General features: G+C 37.6%; 1 long non-coding RNA gene across 1 annotated transcript; it reads right to left on the minus strand.

Annotated features, from left to right (window-relative positions):
* Window positions 1–3,181: 3,181 nt before the first annotated feature.
* On the minus strand, window positions 3,182–14,480 carry LOC114016598 (uncharacterized). Its single transcript, XR_003561129.2, has 3 exons — window positions 14,330–14,480; window positions 5,282–5,344; window positions 3,182–3,932 (listed from the first exon to the last, which is right to left on the minus strand). It is a non-coding gene; the product is annotated as an uncharacterized LOC114016598 (long non-coding RNA).
* Between the last annotated feature and the right edge of the window lie 624 nt (window positions 14,481–15,104).

Here is a 15,104-nt window from a genome sequence, read left to right on the forward strand (position 1 = left end):
AAAAATATGGTTTGCAGTTTAGAATTTCCTAAGCAATTCCCCTATGTGTTTCCATAACTTTTTTCTCAGCTAATTTCCTACAAGTTGTAAAAGAGAAAAACCAACCAAAACCTCAATAACAACAATCTAAAAAAATAAAAATAAAAATAAATCAAGCTTTTTGGAAAGAAAAGTTTATTAGCCTGCCCTTACTATGTAGCATTACAAACAAAAGTAAACACTTCTTAATGTAGTGCACAACTCGCCTTTCTTTGCAGCGAGATAGCATCAAAGCTAAGAATTTATTAGCATTCAAGAAAAGACTGGACAGTTATAAGACAGCAAGAAGAGTCATCATCATCTTATTGAATGGGAAAAACGTATTTTGCTAGAGCTATAAAAGAAAACTATAAGTCTCAGAATACGATCTGACCTGTACCAAGTCACGGAATTGGGAAAATCTCAGTCTCACATGAGATTTAATATTGAATTTTACAGTAATATTTTTTTTTTGCCCACTGACACAAGGTGATCGGCAGCATTTGATCCCAGCCAGATTGACGTTCCAGGTACCACACAGCTGATCCGAGTATAAAATGAGGTCTGCATTTTGTGTGCGCTGGATCAGTTGGGCTCAGTGAGCCTGCAGGGCGCTGCTTTCTGCAGCTGCTGGTAAATCCCGCTCACCAGATTTGCTGCATATTCCTTACCCAAAGCCTCCCGGGATTTTAAAATAACTGCAGCAGGAACTGAAGTTTGACTCTCCAAGTTCCCAGGTTGAGTCAGGAAGGCTGCCAGCTGGACTTTTGATTAGAAAATAACAGAGCTAATGAGAGGGGAGCCACGCAGGGCTCTTCCGCATACCTCTGTTTTTGAGAGAGAACAAACACATTTTCAGGTGCTGTTTGAGGTTTAGGCATGATTTCACATCAGTTCTTATTTCATCTTTTCTTAGTTTTCACCTGGTTTTACTAGAATTCCTGAAGTTTTACTTCATATATTTGCTCACTTACACTTTATCTCTTTCAGCTCGCAGGTACGGTTTCGTTCTTGGCACGCCGCGCACGGCTACCGAAGCATGTTAGCAATTAGGGGAGTCCACGGCTTGGCTGCGAGAAATAAGAGTTGCAGATCTTCATGCCAGATGAAAATGAATCGCTATTGTAGCTGACACTTGGCTCTCCAGAAACATTTTCCCACTGGGTATTTTGTCATACTGCATTGCTGAGAAAGAAAATCTTCCGCAGAAGCACAAGACTGTCATTGATTGCAGTCACCGGTCCTTCATGAAAAATCACCGGCAACTTCAAAAAGGGCTTTGAAGTGAAAGAACACATATACCAATAACCATCGGATAATAGCTTTCACTTTCCTCTCCAGAGCTCTCTCCTGGGACCTTTCCCTCACCTTTTTCCTCTGTCTCTCACTGTTCCTCACCAAAGCCTCCGATTTTGAGCACTGCACCCCTCACCTCTCTATTCTATGCCACACGTGTAAAACATCCATGGCTCCACCTTCTTTTACAGCTAGAGTATGCCTTTCTTTCTCATTAGCACATATCATGTATAATTACAGTTTTCAACAGTGTGGGAAAATAATGTGAATGGGATCCATATGTTCAAAATAAAGCTCAGTGTTTTGTTTACATATTTCATGAATTAAGGCACTCTTTCTTTTTCCTTAGCTGCTGGGAGGTTATCTTGATAATCATCCTGTTTGATAGCTACTACTTGTTGCTATGTAAAATGAAATTGTCACATATATAATCAAGTTGGAGGTTTTCTCTGCAAGATACACATCACAGGAAAAGAACATGTATTAAAAATCTCTTTGCGTTTTCATGGAGGAAATAAAAATACCTGATTATAATTCTACCTGTATTACTACTGAACTCAGAATGAATAATGACAAAACTGAATCCCCTACCAGTGACATGATTTTCAACGCTGATCTCTTCACAGAATCACGGTAGGTTAAGTAACATGAGAAGACCATTAGGGATGGAAAATCTTGACAGCATTAATAAAGGGGGATATTTACAACTTATATTTCAACATGAGTAGAAATTTCATCAAATACCATTCATTACTATAGCAGGGTATCCAGTTTCCTTCTTCACATTTATAAGTTTGATGCTTAACATAAATACTTGTTTGTTACATACTTAATCAAATATCTGAAGAGTCAAAAAGAAGCATTAGGTCATGCAGTTATACTAGAGATGAAAATTGTTTTGCTCTACTTTTGTAGAATTCTTCATTATAATTAATTTCGCTGGGTTTTTTTCTGATAGTGAAGTGCGTTTTGAATTGGGCATCTGATATCAAGTAAAGGCTATTACAACACACAGCTGAAGACATATTTGGTGGTAAGGTGTTTTACATTTTAGTAGTCAAAATACACCTTTATATCTGAGTTGCCTTGTACTTAATGTCATATAAGATCATTTCAAGTTCAACACCTCCATTGTTCTCATTAATCCTTTTAATATTCAGCATGGAGAGTGCCAACAGGTCACAAAAGTTACTTTCCCTTGTACTGTGAAATTTCAATTGGATTTGAAAGAAGCTCTGAGCTCCTGGGGTTGCGACCTCAGTCAGGAAGCCCATAATTTCTAGTGTTCAGTGGCAGGAGGGCAACGAGCTCCTCTGTCTCACGACCAACTTCAGAAACAGCCACATCCCTTGAGACTGAGTTTTAGAAAGGGCAGCTTTTCAGCTCAGTTGGTTAACATTTATGTAAAACCTCTTAAAATCTCTAACAGTAATGCATACTGAGATTGTTATATTTGCACATAATGGCATTCTGTTCACACTTTTCTCCATTAAAAAACAGGCACCTCCAAAAAGAAGATGTTGCACCCCGGGAATGAAGCTCAGTTCTGAATTTAGGATACCCTGCCCCTCTAAGCTTCCTTTTTTGACTAGGTTAAATGTGCCCTGATACAATTTTAAAAGCTCTCTCCCTCTCTTAAGGTTCTCTCTCTGTAAAATGGAAATCATAGCCCTGTATGTCAAAAGGAGATAAACACTTTAATATTCTCCAGGTACTTAGCTGGAACATTGATAAATATCTTAAATGAGAGAAAAAACAAATGTATAATTCCACATTTAATTCAGGCTTTAAGGATGTGAAAGGGCTTTGCAGTGAGTGAAAACAAAGAATAGTAGGAAATTGCTTAGAGTATGTGTGAACGTGTAATTAAAGACTATACCTTAATGCAAATGGCAGATGAATTAGGACTGCAAATCCACTTACTGTTAGCACTCCTTGCTTCAGAGAATTTCACAGAATAATGTTCTTTTAATGTATTTGCAAGTAATGATGTACAACCCTATACATACATATATATATATATATATATACACACACACACACACTTTTAAGCACTGAATGAGCAATGGATCAAGTCTTTGATTCGGGAAAGATTTACTGTATAACAACTATAGGAAATAAAATCTGGATAAGAAATGTCTTTTGTACTGAAAATTAATTTCAAAACAATTTATTCATGAAGTGCTAATAAAAAGCATAGATTTTGCTTTCCAAGTTAAAATTCAAACAGGCATTATAAAAAAAAAAAACAAACCACACCATCATCTTAAACCCATTTGAACCAACTCAGTCAAAAACTGCATTTATTACAAACTGTAACCTTGCGGTCATACTCCTATTGTTATTTACCCACTGTTATGATGATTTACTCAGCTGCCACCCCACAGCACGCATTCCCTTTGGGTGCATCTGCCCTACCCTCTTGGTGATCTGATGGCACATTTCAGACACAGTCCACTCATCACCCACCCTGCAAACACGGTGGTGCACAGTGGATTCCTGCTTTCAAGCTTTCGGGCTCACCACAGGCAGGGTTGAGACCAAGCTGGAAAACACACAGGGAAGGTAGGAATACTCTGTTTCTGTGGTTTTATGCGGTGTGGGTATGACCCTACCTGCTGTTGTTGAGGGAGAAAAAAAGGCAAAAAGGAGAAAAACAAACAAGAAACCAAAACAAAAATGAGAACATACACTCCAGCACAAGAGCAATGGTCTAGGTAGTGACTATTTTGCCTCAAAGTCCTTCTCAGAAGCTACCCACTCTGCCTCTTCCCTCTCCTTACAAATATCAGTTTGCTACAGAACAGGATGCACTTCAGAACTGCTCTTCAGCTGACGTTAATTCAGCTCAGTTAATTCAAAGCTTCAATGAAGGGAAGCAACAAAGGGTAAAATAAATAAAAATAATGAACGAATTGCTTGGTTAGTGTAATTGCATATGCTTCAATAGAACTACATTAATTTCCAGCAGCTGGAGGTCTGGCTCTTTATTTTTATTTACTTTACCTCCTGTTCTTAATTTCCCACCCTCCCATTTGTTTGTTATTTTCATGTTCTATGGTGGCTTCATTCAGAGTGTAAATTCCTTGGGGAACCACCCTATTTTTTAAAACAACCACGCAAGTCTAGGGCACAAAGTAAATGCATTCCAGTGTATGATAGGTAGAAGAGATGTGGTAGGTATAGGGACTGTACAGAACTGGAACAAAAGGTACATCTAAATCTGGCTCCATGTATATTTACTACCTTGGACGAGATTGTTGACAGCCAGAATTTTTATTGCTAAGGATTATTATGACCAGCCTGTGACAGAGCTCCTTAAAATTAGTAAGTTAATAAATTGACCTCTGCTTGAAAGTTCTTTCTGAATAGCTGAGGTGAGGTTGATAACAACATTTTTTTATTTGTGTTCTCATTTTTTCCCAGGGATTGTTATATCTTACACATTAGAGAATTAGGTATCATTCAGTATTGTATAACTATCATTGCAAATTACCATCTTATTAAAAACACTTGCATGTCAAATTAGCTTTCTTAATTTTTTGGGGAAAAAAATTAATCCATAAAGCAATAACAACTCCTAGTCAAATAGTCCTCTCGGTACCAGTTGCACAAAATGCTTAGGACTAGGACTCACAGGACATAAAACCTGCAATCTTGTAATGAAAATGTGATTAGACCTTCACTGTTCCCATGGGGAGGGAAGGCTTTTTTAATGCATGTAGCTGTCCGGCCAGTACACATGCAGCAGGAGGCTGGGATTCAGCATGCAACATTACTACATAGAAGTATGAAGTTTTTTCCTCTAAACCACTCTGAATTATCTTTATGCAACAGAGATGCAGGTTTCAAAAATGGTTCTTGCTTCTTTCTCTCTGGCAATTTTCAGTTATATTCCTCAGATCTATCTATTGGATGCTCATACTGAAATATGTTAACATATAACACAAAAGAGTGTTTTACTTACCCCTTTACTTCTGTCCTCTCCGTACAGTGTTTCCACAGGTAAAGCAGAACTTCAGGTCACAATCTGACAGGTTATTTTTGAGACATAAGTTTTTACCTTGAAGTTGTATTATGTGGTCAACTTAATGATAAAATATTGTTCATATTAATTTTCTAACAATGCGTAGGAATGATTCAGGTCAAAGTAATCTTGTTGCATGGTTTTTGTAGCAGAAGTTAAAATCTTCTTCTACAAGCCAAACTCATTATCAAAGTGGTGGTATTCAGCACTATCAATGATGGTATTCAGCACTATCAATGAAATTTTAAATACAAATAACAAAGCACTTGGTACATTTTAGCCCTAAAGCTAGACTTATTTGGCAAACCTGCTCATAACTTTAAAAATAAACTATTTTGAGTTAAGTGGAAACATCAATGTATCCCTTTACCCCCCCCCCCCCAAAAAAAAAAAAAAAAGAATAAAAAAATTATTAAATAGGCTGTAAATCACTGTCACCCACATTCAAAGATTTTGCTTGCAGTTATTTTTACAGACCATTTTCATGTAAATATGCCATAATCATTTTCCCACTTGGTTTCCATTTCCTTATGTGCAAATGTCATTCTGAGATATAATTTACAGAACGTCATCCCACCAGTTTATACTAATGTGGCAGTGTAGGTGGAGGAAAGTGAAAAAAATTGGTTTGTGGAAGAAAGACTGATTGCAAAGGAATCTGTTGCTACTCTGTTTTAAATGAGGACTCCTCTGTCAGAAATTAGGTTATTTAAATGGTAGGTAGAATTAGATTCTTGACAGAAGAGTATTACTGTTATTTTCACATGAATCTGTTATTTCTAAGGTTTTGTGTTAAAACTTGTGGATGATGTAAGGAACCTAAAAAATGCAAAACTCACACCATCTCCTACCGATCAAAAGCCCCTGTATTCCCCCCTGAAATTAAGCTAGCTCTCATGTAAGGATTTAACAAGGACAGCGGGTCAAAGACTGAGCTGAAGACGGAAGTTGAAATGGAAGTTGTAAAATTTGGTCTGGGACTATTACAGAGCCAGTAGTTAATGAGTTTAGGCCAACAGTAAATCAGGAAAGGTCTAGCAGAAAAGGGACTAAAGAGCTCAATGTTGTCTATAGTGTTGTTCTCTTATTTCAAGAGCTTTCACTCTCAAAGTCGTTAGGGTAGATGAATTTGTTCAAAGTCCCAAGGGATTTGATCTTTTACTATCAGACAGGAAGAAGAGTAATTTTTTCAATACAGACTTTATCTAGTTTATGATTCCTCTGAAATGTATTTGCATACATATTTATATATATTTACTATGAGAACCTTTTCCATGAGAAAAGATATAAACTGTTTTTACCAATAATTCATTAAAATTTATCATAGCTTTACACTGTAAATATCTGTATGAAAATGTTCCTAAATATAACCGACTTTATTACTGACATAAAAATGACTATCAGGTTTTGAAATTTATTTCTCTTATCTCAGTTATTTTGTGTTGGAGAGGTCTGCATGCACTTCGAATGTTAGCGCTCATTAAAGTCTTAGTCTTAAAATCCCTGGTGAGACAGACAGTTTTCCTGGGATGAAGCCCACCTAAATGAGACCAGACAGATCTGGTGAAGCAGGAGACAGGGAACATAAGAGTTTACTAGGGGGTTACTAGGTTTGTTTTGCTCTTCTTGTCTGCTTTTGTACTAAACCTTTCAAAAATTGCGTCTTACTGACTTGTAAAAAGCTCAGCCATAAGTTCATCTAGGTACAACCTATGAAAGACCTCTAAATAAAGGTTATTGTATGGAAAATACAAGTTTTATCATATTTCATACTTAGTTTTTCATCAGACAAAATACAAAACATAAAAAACCCTAAAAAGCCTATAAAACCCAAAAATATGCAACGTTTTGCCTTTTTCTCAAATTAACAACTTGGCTTTTACATCAGTAAAACTGAACTGTATTCAACAATGTTTATAGATGATTCTTCAGCTTAAGCACAGGTTACTAAGTCTTTATTCCAGTTTTCAGTTGTAAAAATACAATTTTAATAACAATTTTTAATATTCCAGTATCTTTATAATTAAATTCAAAATTACTCCGATTTAACTTGAGGCCAAAGATTTTATTCATAAGTTATTAACCCTATTGTCAGCAGCATTTTTCCTATAAAGTACTTATTTTTACTGTTCCTGAAATCTGTGAAGTAAAAATGTAACAAAAATTTAAAAACAATTTCCCCTAGTTAATTAGTTCATCATGCCGTAAATTCCTATCACAATTATAAAATGCCATAAGTACCACTGACAATGCGTATTTCCCAATTATTAATTGTTGCTGTCATTATTAATTATTTTGTGCTGTCAGGTAAGAACTGAAGTTATCAAAGTAAAATGAGAACTCATCCCATTTGACTCAGTCTGGTCACATAATTAGTACTCATTTATAGACTCTTCCATTAATGGTGTCACTGCATTTACAGACTACTATAGGGAGGGGAAATAAATGTCCCAAATCGTTTCAGGCCTATATAATGTGTAAATTGCAATTCCAGGTACAGTGGTAACGCCATTTATAGTGCAGTTCTGTGGGGGAAAAAGGAGTTCATTATAACTATGCTATATATTTTTATTAACCATTCTACTGCAGCTGAGATATTGATAAGCCTCTGCACTTTAATAGTTAAGGCAGGAGTCTCTCAATATTGAAGTTTTCCAGTACTAGAGAAGAAAATTAATTATTTTACTGTAATGGTAAAATTGGGAGAACCCAGAGCGCACCTTTATAACCAGTTGGCTATAAATATATATGCTTAAAGTGCCTTTAAGTGCCATAAAATACAACATGCTATCTGACCCTGTAAAGTAAATGTTATGTTACTGTAGCACAAACCATTTTCCTTGTCCTGCCAATAGTTTAAAATAGATTCCTCGCAAGCAGGCGGGGGTGTGGTGTGTGTGGGGGGGTGTGTGTTATGTATAAATTCTTATTGCTCAATAACAACAAGTAGAAGAAAGGCAAAAGCCGTGAAATTTTTAGGTCTTCTTTTTGCCTTTCCCAAATGTAAAGCCCTTTTCCATGGCACATGTGGTTAACTCAGCACTGCATGAATTTTGGTCCATTTCAGGGGCTGAGGGCAGGGTAAATGCGTGCAACAATTTGCCTTTGAATGTCTTTTGCACCGCCTGCATTAATTGTAGCAACAAGTAATACCTGTAAGTCATCACCACCGTGCAACAACTACAGACACTTAAATTCCATTTAGGTTTTTCAGACTGTGGAAAAGATACAGAAGTAGATTGTTGAACTTCAAGAGGTAGATTTTGTTGTATGTAAGCGTTCCAAAGAAAAGAATTAAAAATATATTCTGCTAAAGGGACTCATCTGAGCAAATAGTTTAAACTCCAGAATTTTGAAACTCAAGCCCATAATCCTTGTGTTTATAGACTAATGTAGCATTAGTTGCATTTTATCAGAAAGCAATTTAATTTTCAAAAGGGATAAATGAAGCAAATGAAATAAAACAGCAAAGGACTCTGATTTTTTTTTTTTTTTTTAAGTTCAGAGTTTTAAAACTGAGCTTTAAGACTATACTACAGTTTTAAAAAACAAATAGGGAAACATCAGAAAATAAGTTTTTTCCTTCTCTTTCAGATGGTATGTGAAAACCCTTGAACAAATGCATGTCTCTGTATTTTTACAAGAGTTTCAAGTTACAAACTGCATTCTCTAACTATTACGAAAAACCATTGTATTTGGTGGCAGTATTAAATTATTTTATTGGCCTAGGATGTGTACTAGTCAAAGCAGAACTATTTGGTCAACCACACATACAGGACTGTTTACCCATGATTAATATAGCACAAGTTAATCACACGTGAGTAGTATGTGCAGACAGATAAGGGGCTGATTGCAAGTCCCAGATTTACCTCCGTGATCCGTAAATTGTCTCCAGTCAACCACGTTTCCTCCAAGCACAAGGAGATGGAAGGAGAGATAACTCTGAATACTAAACAACCCAGCTTTCGAAAGAAGATCCCCGAATTTAAAGCTACTTTTACTACCTTCTCCTCCTGGCTGTCACAGGTTTGATGGCTTCACTGCTGCTTGAAAGGGCCAGTCTGTGAAAGAACACAAGCCTTTTTGTGTTTGTTTAGTGACTACATAGCGCAGAAGAAACTCGGGACCATAATTTTCAAGTAGGCTGGAAATAGCAGCAGTTACATTCTATTCTAAACCAACAGAGTGTCAACATTATTGTTGAAAGTGCATGAAAAACCACAAAAAGAGAAATACTTAGGAAACTGGGAAAAAAAGGTGGGCAGAAGCATAATACACCCAAATATCCTTTTTATCTTCCTGTCAGCATCTGTAGTAGTCTCAGGAGCTTGCCCGTTTTAAGAGAAAACAGAATCTGTGATTCAAAGATACTCTAAAATCTGAATTTGATGTAGTCATAAAATAACGCAAAACAAGGGAGACACTGGGTCTACACAGCTAGAGAAAGACACCCTTCAGTGACTGAAATAACCGCTGCAAGGTGGACGGGGACAAGCCACACGTGGACCTGAGAACATATCTCCACCCTGATTTGCAGGCACCATCATTTTGTCGCTGTTACTGTTGTCCACAGAAAAAGAATGTTAAAGGCTTTCAGTGCTCAACCTTATACAACATTTGTAAATATATAAATGTTAGTCCCTGGGTTCTAGAAGACACTAATCCCTACAAACCTAAGGGTCATATTCAGAGACAAAATACTGTAAATAGCAGCAGTGTTTACTCATTAAAACAGTTTGCAACACCACAGTTCTTGCTGATTTTAAGAGAAAACAGATTAAGAGAATCTGTGATTCAAAGATACTCTAAAATCTAAATTTTGTGTAGTCATAAAATTATGCAAAACAAGGGAGACGCTGGGTCTGCCATGTTATCTGACAGCAATTAAAGAATGTGTAAACAGCATGTATATCCTATAAGGCTGCCTGGAACTCCTAGTTTACATATCTCACATGAATATTCACTACATCTTAGGAAGCTTTTTTGCTGTTTGCCAACTTTGCTTCTAGTGCCAGATTGAAAGGGACAAGGAAATTTTTCTAAGCACCCTGAATGCTAGATTCTAGATGTGGTACTTTGAAATACTTCTAAAAAGGCCATTTTATTTCAAATTCAAAATGTATAAGCATTATGCTTCCATTTCTGCAGTGTCTGGGAAACTGTCCAAATAAAACCCAGGGTTGTACTATCCACATTTTGCAAACATTTCCCAATGTTCTATGCTTTTTTCCACAAGTACTGTAGCCAAATAATTTTTGTCCAAATTAGCAGCAGCCACTCATCCAGAAAAAAAGTTAACATTTTGACATGTCAAAGTTTTGGAGAGGAGGGTGAGGAAGAGGGAGAGACTGCTGTCAAATGCCTACTCTTCTTACGGGTCATGCAGAGACACCAATTTAGTCAGCTGAAGATCCACTGTGAAAATAAAACATTGTACCCTTGTGCACCTTTAAATAGGTACACCAATACAGAGATGTGTACACGTTCCTTGTAAGTCATATGAAACTGTTCAAATATAAAAGACCAGCGTTCCCCCTCTTTAGCCCTAGCATAATAGCTTCTCTTTAGCATGAAGCTTGGATCATTTCTGATTATTTTTTTTTAAACCCTGTTCCCTGTTCTCTAACATACCACCCAGGCAGGCTTTTGGATAGACCTTGTGTGTGTTTAGGTCACAGAAAATTAGTCCCTCTGCTTTTTATGTTATTGAAAGTTTGGGACTGCAGTGCAGGCCGTTAATATTGACATTCCAGGACGCACAACTATTGTTCTCCTTTGAATTTCTCTTATTACTAGTCAGGGCAACTGGTATTTGGACTTCATGAACTTTAAAAATTAATAACCACAGGCTTGTTCCTGTTCCCATTTAAGCTAACAAAACTTTTGCCACAAAAGTAGAGTCCTGGGCCCTCAAGGAGGACTTTCACAAGATTCAGCTTCAGCTTTTGAAGTTCCACATGGTTCAATTCAAAACTTGAGTCACTTGGCAGGAGCAATTTTTCAAATTCTTTTTTGCACACCAAAATTCACATTCCAAAAATTATAGAGGCCAGTTTAAAATAGAAATAATTTCACCAACTATGCCATCCTTTCTTCTCTGTTTTTCCATAGTACCTTGCTGTTTACCGTGACCTCGGCAAATTCACCTGTGACTTGCTGTTATTCCGAGAGGATGCGGTCGCTGTAAGAGCTAACCAGCAATAATGTGCTCTGTGTCACTGGGCACCAGTTCATTTGTACAGATTTACCTATCAAAAATACAGGCAGTGAGGGTGGCTTTTATGTCCTTACAGTCTCACTATACTCTGGCTAAAAATAATACCTGAAAGGGGACTCCTTCCAGAACAGAAATATTCATGTTTGACTGGACCGCTTCCTGTGTGCATCACCTACCCACAAGACGTATCCAGCTAGTGGAAAGTTCTTCTATTTAACCACCAGGATGTACCATCACTACACCTTTGCTCCACAGTGATCACATGCACCACCTTCTTGTGACCCACACCTCCACTCCAAAGGAACAGACTAATTTTGTCCTTCTAAAGAAGTGTGGCTGGGGATTTATACTGTCTGAAGAAGAGGTCACTTTCACATGAAAATCATCTGTGCGATCATTTCTACTTCAGTGCAGGAATAGGATGATGTTCTCCCATGATGCCAAGGAAAACAGCATGGCTGCTGCGGCAAGGGTGAAACAGCTTTCACTGGGGAAACTGACATGTTATTTCTTTTGCAAAAACCTTCAGAACTTTCTGAAAAGGGACTCAGTATTTGGTGAAGCATTAAGGACCTTTTGGAAAATGTGCTTTGCTTCCTAAGAAGTTACTCAGAATGTGGTTCAAAATGTGTTTTTCTAACTAAAGAGAAACGTGTGGTGCATATGAAAAAATACAGAAACCCATGAAAGATATCTTTGTTAAATGTCAGTGATATGTGTCTGTTATTTTTCTGTCTTGCAAGCTAATAAACTTAAGACCAGTTGCTTTACGGACAGGGTAGTTATTAGCTCTCAGTAGAAAATAATGCACCACAGGGAATTTACAGTATAAGAAAAATGCTCTTAAATATTTGGGGCCATCTGAGCCACCCAGGGTAAGTGTTTTCTGGCAGCAGAGGTGTTATTGTTGCCATAGCCCTGCCACATGATGTTATTCTCCTAAGTAAAATGTAGTTTTCCTATTAAAGGACTCTGCTTAAGCCCAGTGGCCAGTAGCCATGATTTCCTTCTCATACCCAGGATGGAGTAGGTGGTTTAGAGGATTGTGCAGCAGCGGCAAAGGAAAAGAGCAAAATTGCAATCTGTGTTTTACATAAAGCAGGTGGACTGCAAATAGAAAGGCATTTCATTTCTGACCATGCTCACAGCAAAGAGAATAGTTGAAGGACTATATTACTGATTAGCGACTGTAAAAGGCAAACTTGTTGCTTCTGTCTTTCAGAAAGAAGACATCCAATCACAAAAATCAGACACTACAAAAACAAATCTAGGAGGAAGTATCTAACCCTAATGGTTTTATTTTCATGGAACCTTCTTTTCGCTGTTAGGTGTCTCCTGGTTTTTCTTAATTGTAACTTGAACCTAGTTATTGAAGATCCAGATTGGCCATAAGAACAGCTACCGTGAAAAACCCAACATCCAGATTATGTGGTGATTGTCAGGATTATCAACCACCTTCCAGACAGAAAAATAAACATGAAATTGTGTTTTCAAACCTCCAAACAATGTCTGGCTGTATACATTCTTGGCCTTAAGCTCTGCTTTTAATAATGTAAATATAAAATGATTCTGCATTAAAACTTGACAAAATTGCTTCATCCCTTTATTCCAGGGCACCCATAGTGAAGTTGAGGGTAAATAGATTAGACCCGCAATGTTATTTTTAGTCATGGGCTTATTCACAAGCAAAGGTCTTTTTAGGTACGAACCAGGTGCAGACCAGCTGCTTTGTTTATCTGTGAAAATGGCCTCAAACCGAACAAAAAAATTGCAGATACCTATCTTTGAATAATAGCATTTCTGTGTCGTACAATTCCTCTGTGTTACTCTTGTGCAATATTTTTCCATAACTAAATAATTGCCAGGCTCCTCAGCTACAGTCAAAGCCGTGCGATACCATCTGCCCGAACATGTTTGATCGTCTCCAAAGGACGCCAGCATGGCCATGCTGGGGTGGTGGCCCCGCTCCTTCCCAGGTCCATAAACTGTCCCAGGAGCTGTGCTTCTGCAAGTGCCGCCATAGGCAGCTAGAGAGCTGAGGGCTGGGAGGGGGCACGCGAGCCCCCTGCCTGCCCCTTGCTTCTTGCCACGCTGACACGCAGTTGGTACATGCTGACAGAGCCATACAATAGCGGCACGGATAGAAAACCAGCAAACTGTGCCAAACAAAACAAGCTGTTTCAGACAAGGACTGTAAATCCCAGTGGAGGTCAGTGTCTCCTTGACCACAAACAAATGATCATGATTAATATTAACACCTAAATTTGTGTATGGGGAAGGGAAGAGATGCCTTAAGCAAAGCTGCTAATAACCTAAACCTTCATTTCACATATCTCACAGTGATTTGCAAGCGGTAGCTTCTGAATAAAGGCCGGAAGCAATATCTGATTGGAAAAATATTATGCAGCCAGAAAGCGAGAAGAACTGAGAGAAGGGAGCCTACAGCACTTGGGACTAAGGGCTGAAAATTTCATCTGATAGAAAAATGAGTGCCTGTTGATCTGGAGAAAACATAATGCAAAACATGTTTGCTGAGTGAGAAAAATGTTGATTGGGCAATATCAAAACCAGCTGTGGTGTGACAGTGGAAAACCAATTAAACAAATGTGACATGGCAGCAAAATAGTCCATGTGGATTGGGGTCTGTGACGTTACTAGAGAGGACAGTGACGGAAAAGTTGCTCACTAAGCTGTAACTGTGACGACAGCATCGGTGACCTGCCAAGGATGGGTGGAATTTGCATATTACTTAATGTTTTTACAAATCTTACCTCTATAATTATGATGCACTTCTCAGCTTTCCAGTGGATGAGACACATCCCACGCTATGGTGGAGATAAGTTACCAACACAAGTAGCCTTATTCACCTGGCAGTTACCTAATGTTCTCCTTTCCCTGGTCTTCCCTTTGCATTTCTTGACACTGATCCTGAAACAAACAAACCAACAACGTGCAACAAAAAAATGATATGCAATGTGTTCTGCCAGACAAGAAAAGTGTTAGATTGTGTTGTTGTGACTTTCAACTCAATAAGAATATATAAAAATATCTCTACATTTTTACTGTCAAGAGCAGAAGACCTTCTATACCTGTCATTCTTCTCCTCTGAAGGAATATGCAGTCTCTTTAATGGGATGGGGTTCATTTCTTTTTGAGCTATTACTACAAGATAAATAATTCTTCTGGGTTTTATAAGACCAAATATGACACATTGCCTCACAGGCTGCATGGGTGAGATACCCTGGTTATCAATGTTTTATAAGGTGGCATGGGATGAGAAACTGTTTTGCATACTTGAAAATACTGGAAAGCTGAAATCCAAACACAGAGGGACAGCAAGGTTTATGTCCTTTTTCTTTCTCTTTTTTTTTTTTTAATTTTTTTATCTTTTTTGGTGAGTTTCCTCTTGAACAAAGAAACTAGTATTCAGTTTTTCTGTTTATTTGAATGACTAAATGTTTTGCCAATGAGTCACTGTCAAGAGACTAGATGAAAAGACTGTATCATAAAGAGATAATGTGAGAAAGCAATGCAAGTTTATGTTCC

This window comes from Falco cherrug, chromosome 1, assembly GCF_023634085.1.
Source record: "Falco cherrug isolate bFalChe1 chromosome 1, bFalChe1.pri, whole genome shotgun sequence".
Taxonomy (NCBI): domain Eukaryota; kingdom Metazoa; phylum Chordata; class Aves; order Falconiformes; family Falconidae; genus Falco; species Falco cherrug.